Source organism: Phyllobates terribilis, unplaced genomic scaffold, assembly GCF_046119375.1.
Source record: "Phyllobates terribilis strain yellow unplaced genomic scaffold, ASM4611937v1 Scaffold_236__1_contigs__length_3049075, whole genome shotgun sequence".
NCBI classification, from domain to species: Eukaryota; Metazoa; Chordata; class Amphibia; order Anura; family Dendrobatidae; genus Phyllobates; species Phyllobates terribilis.
This window is the reverse complement of record NW_027362996.1, coordinates 665,206-682,594: the sequence shown is the minus strand read 5'-3', so window position 1 is coordinate 682,594 and position 17,389 is coordinate 665,206. Positions and strand designations below refer to the sequence as shown.

The following is a 17,389-nucleotide window of genomic DNA, read 5'->3' as shown; positions in this document are numbered from 1 at the left end:
GCCCCCTACCTCCAGTATTCTGTGACAGTGTGACAAACATCACCTTTGGAGCACAAGACTGTAAAAGTCAAACCATGCAAGGTTGGATTCTTCTCCTGCTCCCTCAACTTCTTATACAGGTTCCGGCAAGCCGCCATAGATTGCAGCACCAAGACATACCGTCCTTCTTTCCGGGATTCCTGCAGGCAGACGATGTTTTCTCTTGTCACTTCCAGGATTTTGAAGATCACCTCGTGCACCATATACGACAGATTGAAACGCTCTCTCACAGCAGCATCAACTTCAATGCGGAATGCATTGCGAACCCGATTGTCATCGGTCCCAGCATAGCGTATCTTCACGCCCATTATGATCACTCTCTCGTTCCTCCTCGTTCTCCCCCTAAAGCAGCAACCGGCTTAAGCCATCAAGATGGCGATGACGGAAGGCCAAGGGAAAACACTCAAGGACCCCAGACAAGACACTTGGTCTTAGCCAAAAGGCCGAGAAGCGATAACCAGAATTGGTTTCGAACTACAGAGCCACCCAAGGATCCTGAAGAGTCCATTTGTGGAGATGAGCTCCTGGACTCCCGTTAAGAAGACATGTTGTCAACCTCTAGATCCCTTACATGCCTGCACTTTTCGGCTTGCTGCTGCTGCAATCCACGCGTTTTAGATCTGCATAACTCCACCTCTTTAAACACAGCACCCTCACCCCCTGCTGTTCCCACCCGCCTCAACACCGTTGGAAGGGAGGAGAACCAATTAAGGCGGGGGGTGGGGTGGAACTAGCAGCTGTCTACCCTTAGCAGGAGGGCTGCTGATTACTTACCTCTCCTGCTGCTGCTGGCTGTCCAGCAGCAGACTGAAGGTAGCTGCTGCTGTGCGCAGGTATATAAAGGCTCAGAGCCTATTATGACACGCGCAGCCAGCGTTCCATTGCCACATTCCATCTACTGCAGGCAGGATACCTGGCTGGCTGAATGTCGCTGAGAAGCTCACAGAGACCGCCATAAGCAACAGTTTAACAGAATGCCACAGACTAATCAACCAAACTTTTTGGGTTGGGTTCTCTTTTATAGTCTGCAGGCATTAATTGAAAGAAGTCAGTGTTCCAGCAGAGGGAGACAACGTTTCAGAAAAGGCATTGTAGCAAACCAAAAAAGAAATTTTAAGCGCAGCAGAGTAACCAGCGCACATACCTGTTAGCTCAGGTGAGTTTAAAAGGCTGCTGTTGATAACAAGGGCATTTGCTAAATAGATGGTGTGTGTGCAACAATATACTGAAAGGTCAATTATATTGTGCAGCTTATCTCACCACCTGTAGTTATTTAGGTGAAAGCTCCAAAATGCTTGCCTAATATGTCTGTTTATCCAAAAGGAAGTAAAGAGGGAGAGCTAGAAAGATAGCATTGCGTTACATTACATGGCAATGCAATGCACAGTTGCTGAAGTTGAACCAAAATGAGCTTGTCATCTGGCTTCTGCAACTTTGAACATGAAAAATCCAATGAGGAGAAGAAAAGCAAAGCCAAAGAGTCCATCCCAAAATCCGACAAACAAGCAAAATGAACAAAAAACATTGAATTCAATACTTTCTGATTTTAGAAACTGCATTAAAGAAGGGGTGCACCGGTCCTGGAGATACTGCAATACCAGGTCAATGAGTGGAGTGGACAGAGCAAGCTCTTTTTCCATCTCCCTGTTCTAAAAATCCATTTAATATATGGTCCCCAGATAGGGGACGTATCAGATATTAAACTGATAAGAACAGATACTACACTTGATCTTAGCCAAAAGGCCGAGAAGCGATAACCAGAATTGGTTTCGAACTACGGAGCCACCCAAGGATCCTGAAGAGTCCATTTGTGGAGATGAGCTCCTGGACTCCCGTTAAGAAGACATGTTGTCAACCTCTAGATCCCTTACATGCCTGCACTTTTCGGCTTGCTGCTGCTGCAATCCACGCGTTTTAGATCTGCATAACTCCACCTCTTTAAACACAGCACCCTCACCCCCTGCTGTTCCCACCCGCCTCAACACCGTTGGAAGGGAGGAGAACCAATTAAGGCGGGGGGTGGGGTGGAACGAGCAGCTGTCTACCCTTAGCAGGAGGGCTGCTGATTACTTACCTCTTCTGCTGCTGCTGGCTGTCCAGCAGCAGACTGAAGGTGGCTGCTGCTGTGCGCAGGTATATAAAGGCTCAGAGCCTATTATGACACGCGCAGCCAGCGTTCCATTGCCACATTCCATCTACTGCAGGCAGGATACCTGGCTGGCTGAATGTCGCTGTGAAGCTCACAGAGACCGCCATAAGCAACAGTTTAACAGAATGCCACAGACTAATCAACCAAACTTTTTGGGTTGGGTTCTCTTTTATAGTCTGCAGGCATTAATTGAAAGAAGTCAGTGTTCCAGCAGAGGGAGACAACGTTTCAGAAAAGGCATTGTAGCAAACCAAAAAAGAAATTTTAAGCGCAGCAGAGTAACCAGCGCACATACCTGTTAGCTCAGGTGAGTTTAAAAGGCTGCTGTTGATAACAAGGGCATTTGCTAAATAGATGGTGTGTGTGCAACAATATACTGAAAGGTCAATTATATTGTGCAGCTTATCTCACCACCTGTAGTTATTTAGGTGAAAGCTCCAAAATGCTTGCCTAATATGTCTGTTTATCCAAAAGGAAGTAAAGAGGGAGAGCTAGAAAGATAGCATTGCGTTACATTACATCGCAATGCAATGCACAGTTGCTGAAGTTGAACCAAAATGAGCTTGTCATCTGGCTTCTGCAACTTTGAACATGAAAAATCCAATGAGGAGAAGAAAAGCAAAGCCAAAGAGTCCATCCCAAAATCCGACAAACAAACAAAATGAACAAAAAACATTGAATTCAATACTTTCTGATTTTAGAAACTGCATTAAAGAAGGGGTGCACCGGTCCTGGAGATACTGCAATACCAGGTCAATGCGTGGAGTGGACAGAGCAAGCTCTTTTTCCATCTCCCTGTTCTAAAAATCCATTTAATATATGGTCCCCAGATAGGGGACGTATCAGATATTAAACTGATAAGAACAGATACTACACTTGATCTTAGCCAAAAGGCCGAGAAGCGATAACCAGAATTGGTTTCGAACTACGGAGCCACCCAAGGATCCTGAAGAGTCCATTTGTGGAGATGAGCTCCTGGACTCCCGTTAAGAAGACATGTTGTCAACCTCTAGATCCCTTACATGCCTGCACTTTTCGGCTTGCTGCTGCTGCAATCCACGCGTTTTAGAGCTGCATAACTCCACTTCTTTAAACACAGCACCCTCACCCCCTGCTGTTCCCACCCGCCTCAACACCGTTGGAAGGGAGGAGAACCAATTAAGGCGGGGGGTGGGGTGGAACGAGCAGCTGTCTACCCTTAGCAGGAGGGCTGCTGATTACTTACCTCTCCTGCTGCTGCTGGCTGTCCAGCAGCAGACTGAAGGTGGCTGCTGCTGTGCGCAGGTATATAAAGGCTCAGAGCCTATTATGACACGCGCAGCCAGCGTTCCATTGCCACATTCCATCTACTGCAGGCAGGATACCTGGCTGGCTGAATGTCGCTGAGAAGCTCACAGAGACCGCCATAAGCAACAGTTTAACAGAATGCCACAGACTAATCAACCAAACTTTTTGGGTTGGGTTCTCTTTTATAGTCTGCAGGCATTAATTGAAAGAAGTCAGTGTTCCAGCAGAGGGAGACAACGTTTCAGAAAAGGCATTGTAGCAAACCAAAAAAGAAATTTTAAGCGCAGCAGAGTAACCAGCGCACATACCTGTTAGCTCAGGTGAGTTTAAAAGGCTGCTGTTGATAACAAGGGCATTTGCTAAATAGATGGTGTGTGTGCAACAATATACTGAAAGGTCAATTATATTGTGCAGCTTATCTCACCACCTGTAGTTATTTAGGTGAAAGCTCCAAAATGCTTGCCTAATATGTCTGTTTATCCAAAAGGAAGTAAAGAGGGAGAGCTAGAAAGATAGCATTGCGTTACATTACATGGCAATGCAATGCACAGTTGCTGAAGTTGAACCAAAATGAGCTTGTCATCTGGCTTCTGCAACTTTGAACATGAAAAATCCAATGAGGAGAAGAAAAGCAAAGCCAAAGAGTCCATCCCAAAATCCGACAAACAAGCAAAATGAACAAAAAACATTGAACTCAATACTTTCTGATTTTAGAAACTGCATTAAAGAAGGGTTCACCGGTCCTGGAGATACTGCAATACCAGGTCAATGCGTGGAGTGGACAGAGCAAGCTCTTTTTCCATCTCCCTGTTCTAAAAATCCATTTAATATATGGTCCCCAGATAGGGGACGTATCAGATATTAAACTGATAAGAACAGATACTACACTTGATCTTAGCCAAAAGGCCGAGAAGCGATAACCAGAATTGGTTTCGAACTACGGAGCCACCCAAGGATCCTGAAGAGTCCATTTGTGGAGATGAGCTCCTGGACTCCCGTTAAGAAGACATGTTGTCAACCTCTAGATCCCTTACATGCCTGCACTTTTCGGCTTGCTGCTGCTGCAATCCACGCGTTTTAGATCTGCATAACTCCACCTCTTTAAACACAGCACCCTCACCCCCTGCTGTTCCCACCCGCCTCAACACCGTTGGAAGGGAGGAGAACCAATTAAGGCGGGGGGTGGGGTGGAACGAGCAGCTGTCTACCCTTAGCAGGAGGGTTGCTGATTACTTACCTCTCCTGCTGCTGCTGGCTGTCCAGCAGCAGACTGAAGGTGGCTGCTGCTGTGCGCAGGTATATAAAGGCTCAGAGCCTATTATGACACGCGCAGCCAGCGTTCCATTGCCACATTCCATCTACTGCAGGCAGGATACCTGGCTGGCTGAATGTCGCTGAGAAGCTCACAGAGACCGCCATAAGCAACAGTTTAATAGAATGCCACAGACTAATCAACCAAACTTTTTGGGTTGGGTTCTCTTTTATAGTCTGCAGGCATTAATTGAAAGAAGTCAGTGTTCCAGCAGAGGGAGACAACGTTTCAGAAAAGGCATTGTAGCAAACCAGCAAACCAAAAAAGAAATTTTAAGCGCAGCAGAGTAACCAGCGCACATACCTGTTAGCTCAGGTGAGTTTAAAAGGCTGCTGTTGATAACAAGGGCATTTGCTAAATAGATGGTGTGTGTGCAACAATATACTGAAAGGTCAATTATATTGTGCAGCTTATCTCACCACCTGTAGTTATTTAGGTGAAAGCTCCAAAATGCTTGCCTAATATGTCTGTTTATCCAAAAGGAAGTAAAGAGGGAGAGCTAGAAAGATAGCATTGCGTTACATTACATGGCAATGCAATGCACAGTTGCTGAAGTTGAACCAAAATGAGCTTGTCATCTGGCTTCTGCAACTTTGAACATGAAAAATCCAATGAGGAGAAGAAAAGCAAAGCCAAAGAGTCCATCCCAAAATCCGACAAACAAGCAAAATGAACAAAAAACATTGAATTCAATACTTTCTGATTTTAGAAACTGCATTAAAGAAGGGGTGCACCGGTCCTGGAGATACTGCAATACCAGGTCAATGCGTGGAGTGGACAGAGCAAGCTCTTTTTCCATCTACCTGTTCTAAAAATCCATTTAATATATGGTCCCCAGATAGGGGACGTATCAGATATTAAACTGATAAGAACAGATACTACACTTGATCTTAGCCAAAAGGCCGAGAAGCGATAACCAGAATTGGTTTCGAACTACGGAGCCACCCAAGGATCCTGAAGAGTCCATTTGTGGAGATGAGCTCCTGGACTCCCGTTAAGAAGACATATTGTCAACCTCTAGATCCCTTACATGCCTGCACTTTTCGGCTTGCTGCTGCTGCAATCCACGCGTTTTAGATCTGCATAACTCCACCTCTTTAAACACAGCACCCTCACCCCCTCCTGTTCCCACCCGCCTCAACACCGTTGGAAGGGAGGAGAACCAATTAAGGCGGGGGGTGGGGTGGAACGAGCAGCTGTCTACCACTAGCAGGAGGGCTGCTGATTACTTACCTCTCCTGCTGCTGCTGGCTGACCAGCAGCAGACTGAAGGTGGCTGCTGCTGTGCGCAGGTATATAAAGGCTCAGAGCCTATTATGACACGCGCAGCCAGCGTTCCATTGCCACATTCCATCTACTGCAGGCAGGATACCTGGCTGGCTGAATGTCGCTGAGAAGCTCAAAGAGACCGCCATAAGCAACAGTTTAACAGAATGCCACAGACTAATCAACCAAACTTTTTGGGTTGGGTTCTCTTTTATAGTCTGCAGGCATTAATTGAAAGAAGTCAGTGTTCCAGCAGAGGGAGACAACGTTTCAGAAAAGGCATTGTAGCAAACAAAAAAAGAAATTTTAAGCGCAGCAGAGTAACCAGCGCACATACCTGTTAGCTCAGGTGAGTTTAAAAGGCTGCTGTTGATAACAAGGGCATTTGCTAAATAGATGGTGTGTGTGCAACAATATACTGAAAGGTCAATTATATTGTGCAGCTTATCTCACCACCTGTAGTTATTTAGGTGAAAGCTCCAAAATGCTTGCCTAATATGTCTGTTTATCCAAAAGGAAGTAAAGAGGGAGAGCTAGAAAGATAGCATTGCGTTACATTACATGGCAATGCAATGCACAGTTGCTGAAGTTGAACCAAAATGAGCTTGTCATCTGGCTTCTGCAACTTTGAACATGAAAAATCCAATGAGGAGAAGAAAAGCAAAGCCAAAGAGTCCATCCCAAAATCCGACAAACAAGCAAAATGAACAAAAAACATTGAATTCAATACTTTCTGATTTTAGAAACTGCATTAAAGAAGGGGTGCACCGGTCCTGGAGATACTGCAATACCAGGTCAATGCGTGGAGTGGACAGAGCAAGCTCTTTTTCCATCTACCTGTTCTAAAAATCCATTTAATATATGGTCCCCAGATAGGGGACGTATCAGATATTAAACTGATAAGAACAGATACTACACTTGATCTTAGCCAAAAGGCCGAGAAGCGATAACCAGAATTGGTTTCGAACTACGGAGCCACCCAAGGATCCTGAAGAGTCCATTTGTGGAGATGAGCTCCTGGACTCCCGTTAAGAAGACATGTTGTCAACCTCTAGATCCCTTACATGCCTGCACTTTTCGGCTTGCTGCTGCTGCAATCCACGCGTTTTAGATCTGCATAACTCCACCTCTTTAAACACAGCACCCTCACCCCCTGCTGTTCCCACCCGCCTCAACACCGTTGGAAGGGAGGAGAACCAATTAAGGCGGGGGGTGGGGTGGAACGAGCAGCTGTCTACCCTTAGCAGGAGGGCTGCTGATTACTTACCTCTCCTGCTGCTGCTGGCTGTCCAGCAGCAGACTGAAGGTGGCTGCTGCTGTGCGCAGGTATATAAAGGCTCAGAGCCTATTATGACACGCGCAGCCAGCGTTCCATTGCCACATTCCATCTACTGCAGGCAGGATACCTGGCTGGCTGAATGTCGCTGAGAAGCTCAAAGAGACCGCCATAAGCAACAGTTTAACAGAATGCCACAGACTAATCAACCAAACTTTTTGGGTTGGGTTCTCTTTTATAGTCTGCAGGCGTTAATTGAAAGAAGTCAGTGTTCCAGCAGAGGGAGACAACGTTTCAGAAAAGGCATTGTAGCAAACCAAAAAAGAAATTTTAAGCGCAGCAGAGTAACCAGCGCACATACCTGTTAGCTCAGGTGAGTTTAAAAGGCTGCTGTTGATAACAAGGGCATTTGCTAAATAGATGGTGTGTGTGCAACAATATACTGAAAGGTCAATTATATTGTGCAGCTTATCTCACCACCTGTAGTTATTTAGGTGAAAGCTCCAAAATGCTTGCCTAATATGTCTGTTTATCCAAAAGGAAGTAAAGAGGGAGAGCTAGAAAGATAGCATTGCGTTACATTACATGGCAATGCAATGCACAGTTGCTGAAGTTGAACCAAAATGAGCTTGTCATCTGGCTTCTGCAACTTTGAACATGAAAAATCCAATGAGGAGAAGAAAAGCAAAGCCAAAGAGTCCATCCCAAAATCCGACAAACAAGCAAAATGAACAAAAAACATTGAATTCAATACTTTCTGATTTTAGAAACTGCATTAAAGAAGGGGTGCACCGGTCCTGGAGATACTGCAATACCAGGTCAATGCGTGGAGTGGACAGAGCAAGCTCTTTTTCCATCTCCCTGTTCTAAAAATCCATTTAATATATGGTCCCCAGATAGGGGACGTATCAGATATTAAACTGATAAGAACAGATACTACACTTGATCTTAGCCAAAAGGCCGAGAAGCGATAACCAGAATTGGTTTCGAACTACGGAGCCACCCAAGGATCCTGAAGAGTCCATTTGTGGAGATGAGCTCCTGGACTCCCGTTAAGAAGACATGTTGTCAACCTCTAGATCCCTTACATGCCTGCACTTTTCGGCTTGCTGCTGCTGCAATCCACGCGTTTTAGATCTGCATAACTCCACCTCTTTAAACACAGCACCCTCACCCCCTGCTGTTCCCACCCGCCTCAACACCGTTGGAAGGGAGGAGAACCAATTAAGGCGGGATGTGGGGTGGAACGAGCAGCTGTCTACCCTTAGCAGGAGGGCTGCTGATTACTTACCTCTCCTGCTGCTGCTGGCTGTCCAGCAGCAGACTGAAGGTGGCTGCTGCTGTGCGCAGGTATATAAAGGCTCAGAGCCTATTATGACACGCGCAGCCAGCGTTCCATTGCCACATTCCATCTACTGCAGGCAGGATACCTGGCTGGCTGAATGTCGCTGAGAAGCTCACAGAGACCGCCATAAGCAACAGTTTAACAGAATGCCACAGACTAATCAACCAAACTTTTTGGGTTGGGTTCTCTTTTATAGTCTGCAGGCATTAATTGAAAGAAGTCAGTGTTCCAGCAGAGGGAGACAACGTTTCAGAAAAGGCATTGTAGCAAACCAAAAAAGAAATTTTAAGCGCAGCAGAGTAACCAGCGCACATACCTGTTAGCTCAGGTGAGTTTAAAAGGCTGCTGTTGATAACAAGGGCATTTGCTAAATAGATGGTGTGTGTGCAACAATATACTGAAAGGTCAATTATATTGTGCAGCTTATCTCACCACCTGTAGTTATTTAGGTGAAAGCTCCAAAATGCTTGCCTAATATGTCTGTTTATCCAAAAGGAAGTAAAGAGGGAGAGCTAGAAAGATAGCATTGCGTTACATTACATGGCAATGCAATGCACAGTTGCTGAAGTTGAACCAAAATGAGCTTGTCATCTGGCTTCTGCAACTTTGAACATGAAAAATCCAATGAGGAGAAGAAAAGCAAAGCCAAAGAGTCCATCCCAAAATCCGACAAACAAGCAAAATGAACAAAAAACATTGAATTCAATACTTTCTGATTTTAGAAACTGCATTAAAGAAGGGGTGCACCGGTCCTGGAGATACTGCAATACCAGGTCAATGCGTGGAGTGGACAGAGCAAGCTCTTTTTCCATCTCCCTGTTCTAAAAATCCATTTAATATATGGTCCCCAGATAGGGGACGTATCAGATATTAAACTGATAAGAACAGATACTACACTTGATCTTAGCCAAAAGGCCGAGAAGCGATAACCAGAATTGGTTTCGAACTACGGAGCCACCCAAGGATCCTGAAGAGTCCATTTGTGGAGATGAGCTCCTGGACTCCCGTTAAGAAGACATGTTGTCAACCTCTAGATCCCTTACATGCCTGCACTTTTCGGCTTGCTGCTGCTGCAATCCACGCGTTTTAGATCTGCATAACTCCACCTCTTTAAACACAGCACCCTCACCCCCTGCTGTTCCCACCCGCCTCAACACCGTTGGAAGGGAGGAGAACCAATTAAGGCGGGGGGTGGGGTGGAACGAGCAGCTGTCTACCCTTAGCAGGAGGGCTGCTGATTACTTACCTCTCCTGCTGCTGCTGGCTGTCCAGCAGCAGACTGAAGGTGGCTGCTGCTGTGCGCAGGTATATAAAGGCTCAGAGCCTATTATGACACGCGCAGCCAGCGTTCCATTGCCACATTCCATCTACTGCAGGCAGGATACCTGGCTGGCTGAATGTCGCTGAGAAGCTCACAGAGACCGCCATAAGCAACAGTTTAATAGAATGCCACAGACTAATCAACCAAACTTTTTGGGTTGGGTTCTCTTTTATAGTCTGCAGGCATTAATTGAAAGAAGTCAGTGTTCCAGCAGAGGGAGACAACGTTTCAGAAAAGGCATTGTAGCAAACCAGCAAACCAAAAAAGAAATTTTAAGCGCAGCAGAGTAACCAGCGCACATACCTGTTAGCTCAGGTGAGTTTAAAAGGCTGCTGTTGATAACAAGGGCATTTGCTAAATAGATGGTGTGTGTGCAACAATATACTGAAAGGTCAATTATATTGTGCAGCTTATCTCACCACCTGTAGTTATTTAGGTGAAAGCTCCAAAATGCTTGCCTAATATGTCTGTTTATCCAAAAGGAAGTAAAGAGGGAGAGCTAGAAAGATAGCATTGCGTTACATTACATGGCAATGCAATGCACAGTTGCTGAAGTTGAACCAAAATGAGCTTGTCATCTGGCTTCTGCAACTTTGAACATGAAAAATCCAATGAGGAGAAGAAAAGCAAAGCCAAAGAGTCCATCCCAAAATCCGACAAACAAGCAAAATGAACAAAAAACATTGAATTCAATACTTTCTGATTTTAGAAACTGCATTAAAGAAGGGGTGCACCGGTCCTGGAGATACTGCAATACCAGGTCAATGCGTGGAGTGGACAGAGCAAGCTCTTTTTCCATCTACCTGTTCTAAAAATCCATTTAATATATGGTCCCCAGATAGGGGACGTATCAGATATTAAACTGATAAGAACAGATACTACACTTGATCTTAGCCAAAAGGCCGAGAAGCGATAACCAGAATTGGTTTCGAACTACGGAGCCACCCAAGGATCCTGAAGAGTCCATTTGTGGAGATGAGCTCCTGGACTCCCGTTAAGAAGACATATTGTCAACCTCTAGATCCCTTACATGCCTGCACTTTTCGGCTTGCTGCTGCTGCAATCCACGCGTTTTAGATCTGCATAACTCCACCTCTTTAAACACAGCACCCTCACCCCCTCCTGTTCCCACCCGCCTCAACACCGTTGGAAGGGAGGAGAACCAATTAAGGCGGGGGGTGGGGTGGAACGAGCAGCTGTCTACCACTAGCAGGAGGGCTGCTGATTACTTACCTCTCCTGCTGCTGCTGGCTGACCAGCAGCAGACTGAAGGTGGCTGCTGCTGTGCGCAGGTATATAAAGGCTCAGAGCCTATTATGACACGCGCAGCCAGCGTTCCATTGCCACATTCCATCTACTGCAGGCAGGATACCTGGCTGGCTGAATGTCGCTGAGAAGCTCAAAGAGACCGCCATAAGCAACAGTTTAACAGAATGCCACAGACTAATCAACCAAACTTTTTGGGTTGGGTTCTCTTTTATAGTCTGCAGGCATTAATTGAAAGAAGTCAGTGTTCCAGCAGAGGGAGACAACGTTTCAGAAAAGGCATTGTAGCAAACAAAAAAAGAAATTTTAAGCGCAGCAGAGTAACCAGCGCACATACCTGTTAGCTCAGGTGAGTTTAAAAGGCTGCTGTTGATAACAAGGGCATTTGCTAAATAGATGGTGTGTGTGCAACAATATACTGAAAGGTCAATTATATTGTGCAGCTTATCTCACCACCTGTAGTTATTTAGGTGAAAGCTCCAAAATGCTTGCCTAATATGTCTGTTTATCCAAAAGGAAGTAAAGAGGGAGAGCTAGAAAGATAGCATTGCGTTACATTACATGGCAATGCAATGCACAGTTGCTGAAGTTGAACCAAAATGAGCTTGTCATCTGGCTTCTGCAACTTTGAACATGAAAAATCCAATGAGGAGAAGAAAAGCAAAGCCAAAGAGTCCATCCCAAAATCCGACAAACAAGCAAAATGAACAAAAAACATTGAATTCAATACTTTCTGATTTTAGAAACTGCATTAAAGAAGGGGTGCACCGGTCCTGGAGATACTGCAATACCAGGTCAATGCGTGGAGTGGACAGAGCAAGCTCTTTTTCCATCTACCTGTTCTAAAAATCCATTTAATATATGGTCCCCAGATAGGGGACGTATCAGATATTAAACTGATAAGAACAGATACTACACTTGATCTTAGCCAAAAGGCCGAGAAGCGATAACCAGAATTGGTTTCGAACTACGGAGCCACCCAAGGATCCTGAAGAGTCCATTTGTGGAGATGAGCTCCTGGACTCCCGTTAAGAAGACATGTTGTCAACCTCTAGATCCCTTACATGCCTGCACTTTTCGGCTTGCTGCTGCTGCAATCCACGCGTTTTAGATCTGCATAACTCCACCTCTTTAAACACAGCACCCTCACCCCCTGCTGTTCCCACCCGCCTCAACACCGTTGGAAGGGAGGAGAACCAATTAAGGCGGGGGGTGGGGTGGAACGAGCAGCTGTCTACCCTTAGCAGGAGGGCTGCTGATTACTTACCTCTCCTGCTGCTGCTGGCTGTCCAGCAGCAGACTGAAGGTGGCTGCTGCTGTGCGCAGGTATATAAAGGCTCAGAGCCTATTATGACACGCGCAGCCAGCGTTCCATTGCCACATTCCATCTACTGCAGGCAGGATACCTGGCTGGCTGAATGTCGCTGAGAAGCTCAAAGAGACCGCCATAAGCAACAGTTTAACAGAATGCCACAGACTAATCAACCAAACTTTTTGGGTTGGGTTCTCTTTTATAGTCTGCAGGCGTTAATTGAAAGAAGTCAGTGTTCCAGCAGAGGGAGACAACGTTTCAGAAAAGGCATTGTAGCAAACCAAAAAAGAAATTTTAAGCGCAGCAGAGTAACCAGCGCACATACCTGTTAGCTCAGGTGAGTTTAAAAGGCTGCTGTTGATAACAAGGGCATTTGCTAAATAGATGGTGTGTGTGCAACAATATACTGAAAGGTCAATTATATTGTGCAGCTTATCTCACCACCTGTAGTTATTTAGGTGAAAGCTCCAAAATGCTTGCCTAATATGTCTGTTTATCCAAAAGGAAGTAAAGAGGGAGAGCTAGAAAGATAGCATTGCGTTACATTACATGGCAATGCAATGCACAGTTGCTGAAGTTGAACCAAAATGAGCTTGTCATCTGGCTTCTGCAACTTTGAACATGAAAAATCCAATGAGGAGAAGAAAAGCAAAGCCAAAGAGTCCATCCCAAAATCCGACAAACAAGCAAAATGAACAAAAAACATTGAATTCAATACTTTCTGATTTTAGAAACTGCATTAAAGAAGGGGTGCACCGGTCCTGGAGATACTGCAATACCAGGTCAATGCGTGGAGTGGACAGAGCAAGCTCTTTTTCCATCTCCCTGTTCTAAAAATCCATTTAATATATGGTCCCCAGATAGGGGACGTATCAGATATTAAACTGATAAGAACAGATACTACACTTGATCTTAGCCAAAAGGCCGAGAAGCGATAACCAGAATTGGTTTCGAACTACGGAGCCACCCAAGGATCCTGAAGAGTCCATTTGTGGAGATGAGCTCCTGGACTCCCGTTAAGAAGACATGTTGTCAACCTCTAGATCCCTTACATGCCTGCACTTTTCGGCTTGCTGCTGCTGCAATCCACGCGTTTTAGATCTGCATAACTCCACCTCTTTAAACACAGCACCCTCACCCCCTGCTGTTCCCACCCGCCTCAACACCGTTGGAAGGGAGGAGAACCAATTAAGGCGGGGGGTGGGGTGGAACGAGCAGCTGTCTACCCTTAGCAGGAGGGCTGCTGATTACTTACCTCTCCTGCTGCTGCTGGCTGTCCAGCAGCAGACTGAAGGTGGCTGCTGCTGTGCGCAGGTATATAAAGGCTCAGAGCCTATTATGACACGCGCAGCCAGCGTTCCATTGCCACATTCCATCTACTGCAGGCAGGATACCTGGCTGGCTGAATGTCGCTGAGAAGCTCACAGAGACCGCCATAAGCAACAGTTTAACAGAATGCCACAGACTAATCAACCAAACTTTTTGGGTTGGGTTCTCTTTTATAGTCTGCAGGCATTAATTGAAAGAAGTCAGTGTTCCAGCAGAGGGAGACAACGTTTCAGAAAAGGCATTGTAGCAAACCAAAAAAGAAATTTTAAGCGCAGCAGAGTAACCAGCGCACATACCTGTTAGCTCAGGTGAGTTTAAAAGGCTGCTGTTGATAACAAGGGCATTTGCTAAATAGATGGTGTGTGTGCAACAATATACTGAAAGGTCAATTATATTGTGCAGCTTATCTCACCACCTGTAGTTATTTAGGTGAAAGCTCCAAAATGCTTGCCTAATATGTCTGTTTATCCAAAAGGAAGTAAAGAGGGAGAGCTAGAAAGATAGCATTGCGTTACATTACATGGCAATGCAATGCACAGTTGCTGAAGTTGAACCAAAATGAGCTTGTCATCTGGCTTCTGCAACTTTGAACATGAAAAATCCAATGAGGAGAAGAAAAGCAAAGCCAAAGAGTCCATCCCAAAATCCGACAAACAAGCAAAATGAACAAAAAACATTGAATTCAATACTTTCTGATTTTAGAAACTGCATTAAAGAAGGGGTGCACCGGTCCTGGAGATACTGCAATACCAGGTCAATGCGTGGAGTGGACAGAGCAAGCTCTTTTTCCATCTCCCTGTTCTAAAAATCCATTTAATATATGGTCCCCAGATAGGGGACGTATCAGATATTAAACTGATAAGAACAGATCAGGTTTCAACATATTTTATTAAGTGCCTAAAAGATGGTTTACAATCAAAAACAACAACACAAACAGTACATTATTAAAACACAGAATTCCACCCATAAAAACCCCATATACGATTGGCATCCCTTCTCCCAATACATTTGACATCCCTCAAGTAATAAATATACATCTGGCTAAAAGCAATTTTAAGACAATCCTTCACAGAAATAGCATCACGTTAAAAAAGTAAAATATTGCGTGCCTTCCAAAGGGCGTCTTTAAAACAGTTAATCATACACCAACATATACAATACTGTTGAGGGGTCGGACATTTAAAAAGGCCATATAAAACATATTCATGGTTAAAATCTCTTAAACCGCAAGTCCATTTTAAAAGAATCCCAACTTTGTGCCAAAGTTCCTGTGCAAATGGGCAATTCCACATAAGGTGCAAGGTGGTTTCGTCATTAACACATGAGTCTTTGGGGCATTTGGCTCTGGCCACCAGGCCTCTCCTGTGTTGAAACTCTCTGGTGGGGAGGCACTGGTGGACCACCATCCATGCGATATCCTTATGTCCATTTGCTAAGAATTTCCCGAAGACATTCTTCCAAACTTGCTTCGACCTCTCTTCTGAGAAATTTACTATGGGGGTCACATCTTCATTCCTCCTCAGAAAAGATAAAAGCTTCTTGCGGTCTTTAAAAATGTCCATATTAAAATCACCAAGGCTATAAAATCGAACAGTCTTTTCTAAGATTGCTTGGTGTTTGGGGGGGCATAGTAAAACAGGGGAATTCAACGACAACTTAAACCATCTTTTAAAAATCATCCCACAAGTATATTTTAAAAAATAACTTAGCGCACTATTACCATTAAAATGTTTGAAACAAAAGCAGAAATAATTTAAATACAAATAAATATGTAAGTCGGAGACATCCCTTCCGCCGTTCATTTTATTCTTCCTCATTATTTCTCGCCTTAATTTTTCCATTTTGGAGTTCCATAAAAACATAAAGATCATCCTAGTCATTTTTTTAATTAAAACATCAGAGGGGGGGTACACCATAGCTATATACAGTATGAGGGGTAACAACACTGATTTTATAATTAAAATTTTCCCCTCCATTGTTAGGGACCTCAAACCCCAAAATGATATTTTCTTTGACATTTTTTCTATGACATTCTCCCAGCTTTGAGTTCCCACATTCTCCTCGTTAAAAACAACTCCAAGAATTTTTACATTGTCTCGTTTTATAGTGAGCTGCGGGAGTTGGGCGGTGTCCCAGGATCCCAAAGTCAGACATTCAGATTTATTTAAATTAAGTTTCAAACCGGATGCCTGGGAAAAAAAATCAATGCGCAACACCGCCCTCCGGAGGGAAGCAGGGTTCACGCACACAACCGTCACGTCATCCATGTAGCCAAAGACTCTCACATCACTGCCACCTCCGCCAGGAACAGGAACCCCTCTAATCACTTTGTCTTTTCTTATTGCGCTCAGCAGGGGCTCCATGGCGCAGATGAACAGGATGGGCGACAAGGGGCATCCCTGCTTCACTTTGGACTCACGGGGAACTCCATCTGTTAAAAAGCCATTAAGAGAAATTTGACTAAAACAATTTTTATATAAAATCTTAATACAATTTAAAAGCATATTAGGGATACCCATTCTTTTTAAAACTCTAAAAAGAAATCTATGAGAGACTCTATCGAAAGCTTTTTCAAAATCTAGGGCTAAAAGAGCTACATTTTGACCCCGGTCTCTGGAATACCAAATTCCATCCCTTAATACGTTTAAAACCTCTGAAATACTTCTGCCTGGTACACTACATACCTGCTCAGGCCGGATCAGTTTGGCAATGACACTCCTGAGCCGGTCAGCAACCACCTTAGCAAGTACCTTGTAATCAACATTTAGGAGAGTTATAGGTCTCCAATTCACTAGAGCACTGCGGTCACCTTTTTTATATATCAAAGACACCACTCCTCTCCTCCACGAAAATGGCAACTGTTCAGAAATAAAAACTTCTTTAAAAAGCATAAAAAGGTCCTCTTTTAAAATGTCCCAAAAAGTAAGGTAAAATTCTTCAGGTAGTCCGTCACACCCAGGTGCTTTACCCTTAGAGAAACTTTTAAAAACATAAAATAATTCCTCTAAAACAATATCGCGTTCTAAAAACTCCTGGTCTGTAAAATTTAACTTAAAATCGAGATCATTAAGAGCATCAGATAAAAAGGACTCATCTATACACTTTTTACTAAAAAGATGCTTATAAAAGTTAAAAGTAGCATTCAACATTCCCTGCATAGATGTTTCACCCTCTAGATTTGTGATCACTTCTCTTTTATCCATGACTTTTTTGAAGAAGAAGCGAGAGCACTTCTCCCCCTCCTCCAAGTGCTGCACTCTAGAGTTAAAAATAATCTCTTTCCCCTTTGTGTCTATGCAGTTCTGGATTTCAGTTTTTAGGCTAGCAATATCATCTCCCACCTCCACCCCTAGCTCTTTGAATTTAAAAAGTGTTTGCAGTTTGGTGTTAAGATCACTAAAACATCTTTTTTTCTCTCTAGCTTTACGTCTCCCTGCTTTTATAAAAAACATTCTGACTTTTTTTTTCAAATTTTCCCACCAGGTTA

General features: G+C 44.3%; 11 non-coding genes across 11 annotated transcripts; all 11 read right to left on the bottom strand.

The window, feature by feature from the left end:
* Positions 1–1,603: 1,603 nt before the first annotated feature.
* LOC141216494 (U2 spliceosomal RNA) lies at positions 1,604–1,794 on the bottom strand. The gene has a single exon (XR_012285525.1). It is a non-coding gene; the product is annotated as a U2 spliceosomal RNA (small nuclear RNA).
* Positions 1,795–2,903: 1,109 nt separating this feature from the next.
* LOC141217148 (U2 spliceosomal RNA) lies at positions 2,904–3,094 on the bottom strand. The gene has a single exon (XR_012286019.1). It is a non-coding gene; the product is annotated as a U2 spliceosomal RNA (small nuclear RNA).
* A 1,108-nt stretch (positions 3,095–4,202) lies between these two features.
* LOC141216522 (U2 spliceosomal RNA) lies at positions 4,203–4,393 on the bottom strand. The gene has a single exon (XR_012285551.1). It is a non-coding gene; the product is annotated as a U2 spliceosomal RNA (small nuclear RNA).
* Positions 4,394–5,510: 1,117 nt separating this feature from the next.
* Positions 5,511–5,701, bottom strand: LOC141216554 (U2 spliceosomal RNA). Its single transcript, XR_012285582.1, has one exon. It is a non-coding gene; the product is annotated as a U2 spliceosomal RNA (small nuclear RNA).
* A 1,109-nt stretch (positions 5,702–6,810) lies between these two features.
* On the bottom strand, positions 6,811–7,001 carry LOC141216552 (U2 spliceosomal RNA). Its single transcript, XR_012285581.1, has one exon. It is a non-coding gene; the product is annotated as a U2 spliceosomal RNA (small nuclear RNA).
* A 1,109-nt stretch (positions 7,002–8,110) lies between these two features.
* On the bottom strand, positions 8,111–8,301 carry LOC141217146 (U2 spliceosomal RNA). The gene has a single exon (XR_012286017.1). It is a non-coding gene; the product is annotated as a U2 spliceosomal RNA (small nuclear RNA).
* A 1,109-nt stretch (positions 8,302–9,410) lies between these two features.
* On the bottom strand, positions 9,411–9,601 carry LOC141217145 (U2 spliceosomal RNA). The gene has a single exon (XR_012286016.1). It is a non-coding gene; the product is annotated as a U2 spliceosomal RNA (small nuclear RNA).
* A 1,117-nt stretch (positions 9,602–10,718) lies between these two features.
* Positions 10,719–10,909, bottom strand: LOC141216551 (U2 spliceosomal RNA). Its single transcript, XR_012285580.1, has one exon. It is a non-coding gene; the product is annotated as a U2 spliceosomal RNA (small nuclear RNA).
* A 1,109-nt stretch (positions 10,910–12,018) lies between these two features.
* On the bottom strand, positions 12,019–12,209 carry LOC141216550 (U2 spliceosomal RNA). The gene has a single exon (XR_012285579.1). It is a non-coding gene; the product is annotated as a U2 spliceosomal RNA (small nuclear RNA).
* Positions 12,210–13,318: 1,109 nt separating this feature from the next.
* Positions 13,319–13,509, bottom strand: LOC141217144 (U2 spliceosomal RNA). The gene has a single exon (XR_012286015.1). It is a non-coding gene; the product is annotated as a U2 spliceosomal RNA (small nuclear RNA).
* Positions 13,510–14,618: 1,109 nt separating this feature from the next.
* LOC141216772 (U2 spliceosomal RNA) lies at positions 14,619–14,810 on the bottom strand. Its single transcript, XR_012285785.1, has one exon. It is a non-coding gene; the product is annotated as a U2 spliceosomal RNA (small nuclear RNA).
* Between the last annotated feature and the right edge of the window lie 2,579 nt (positions 14,811–17,389).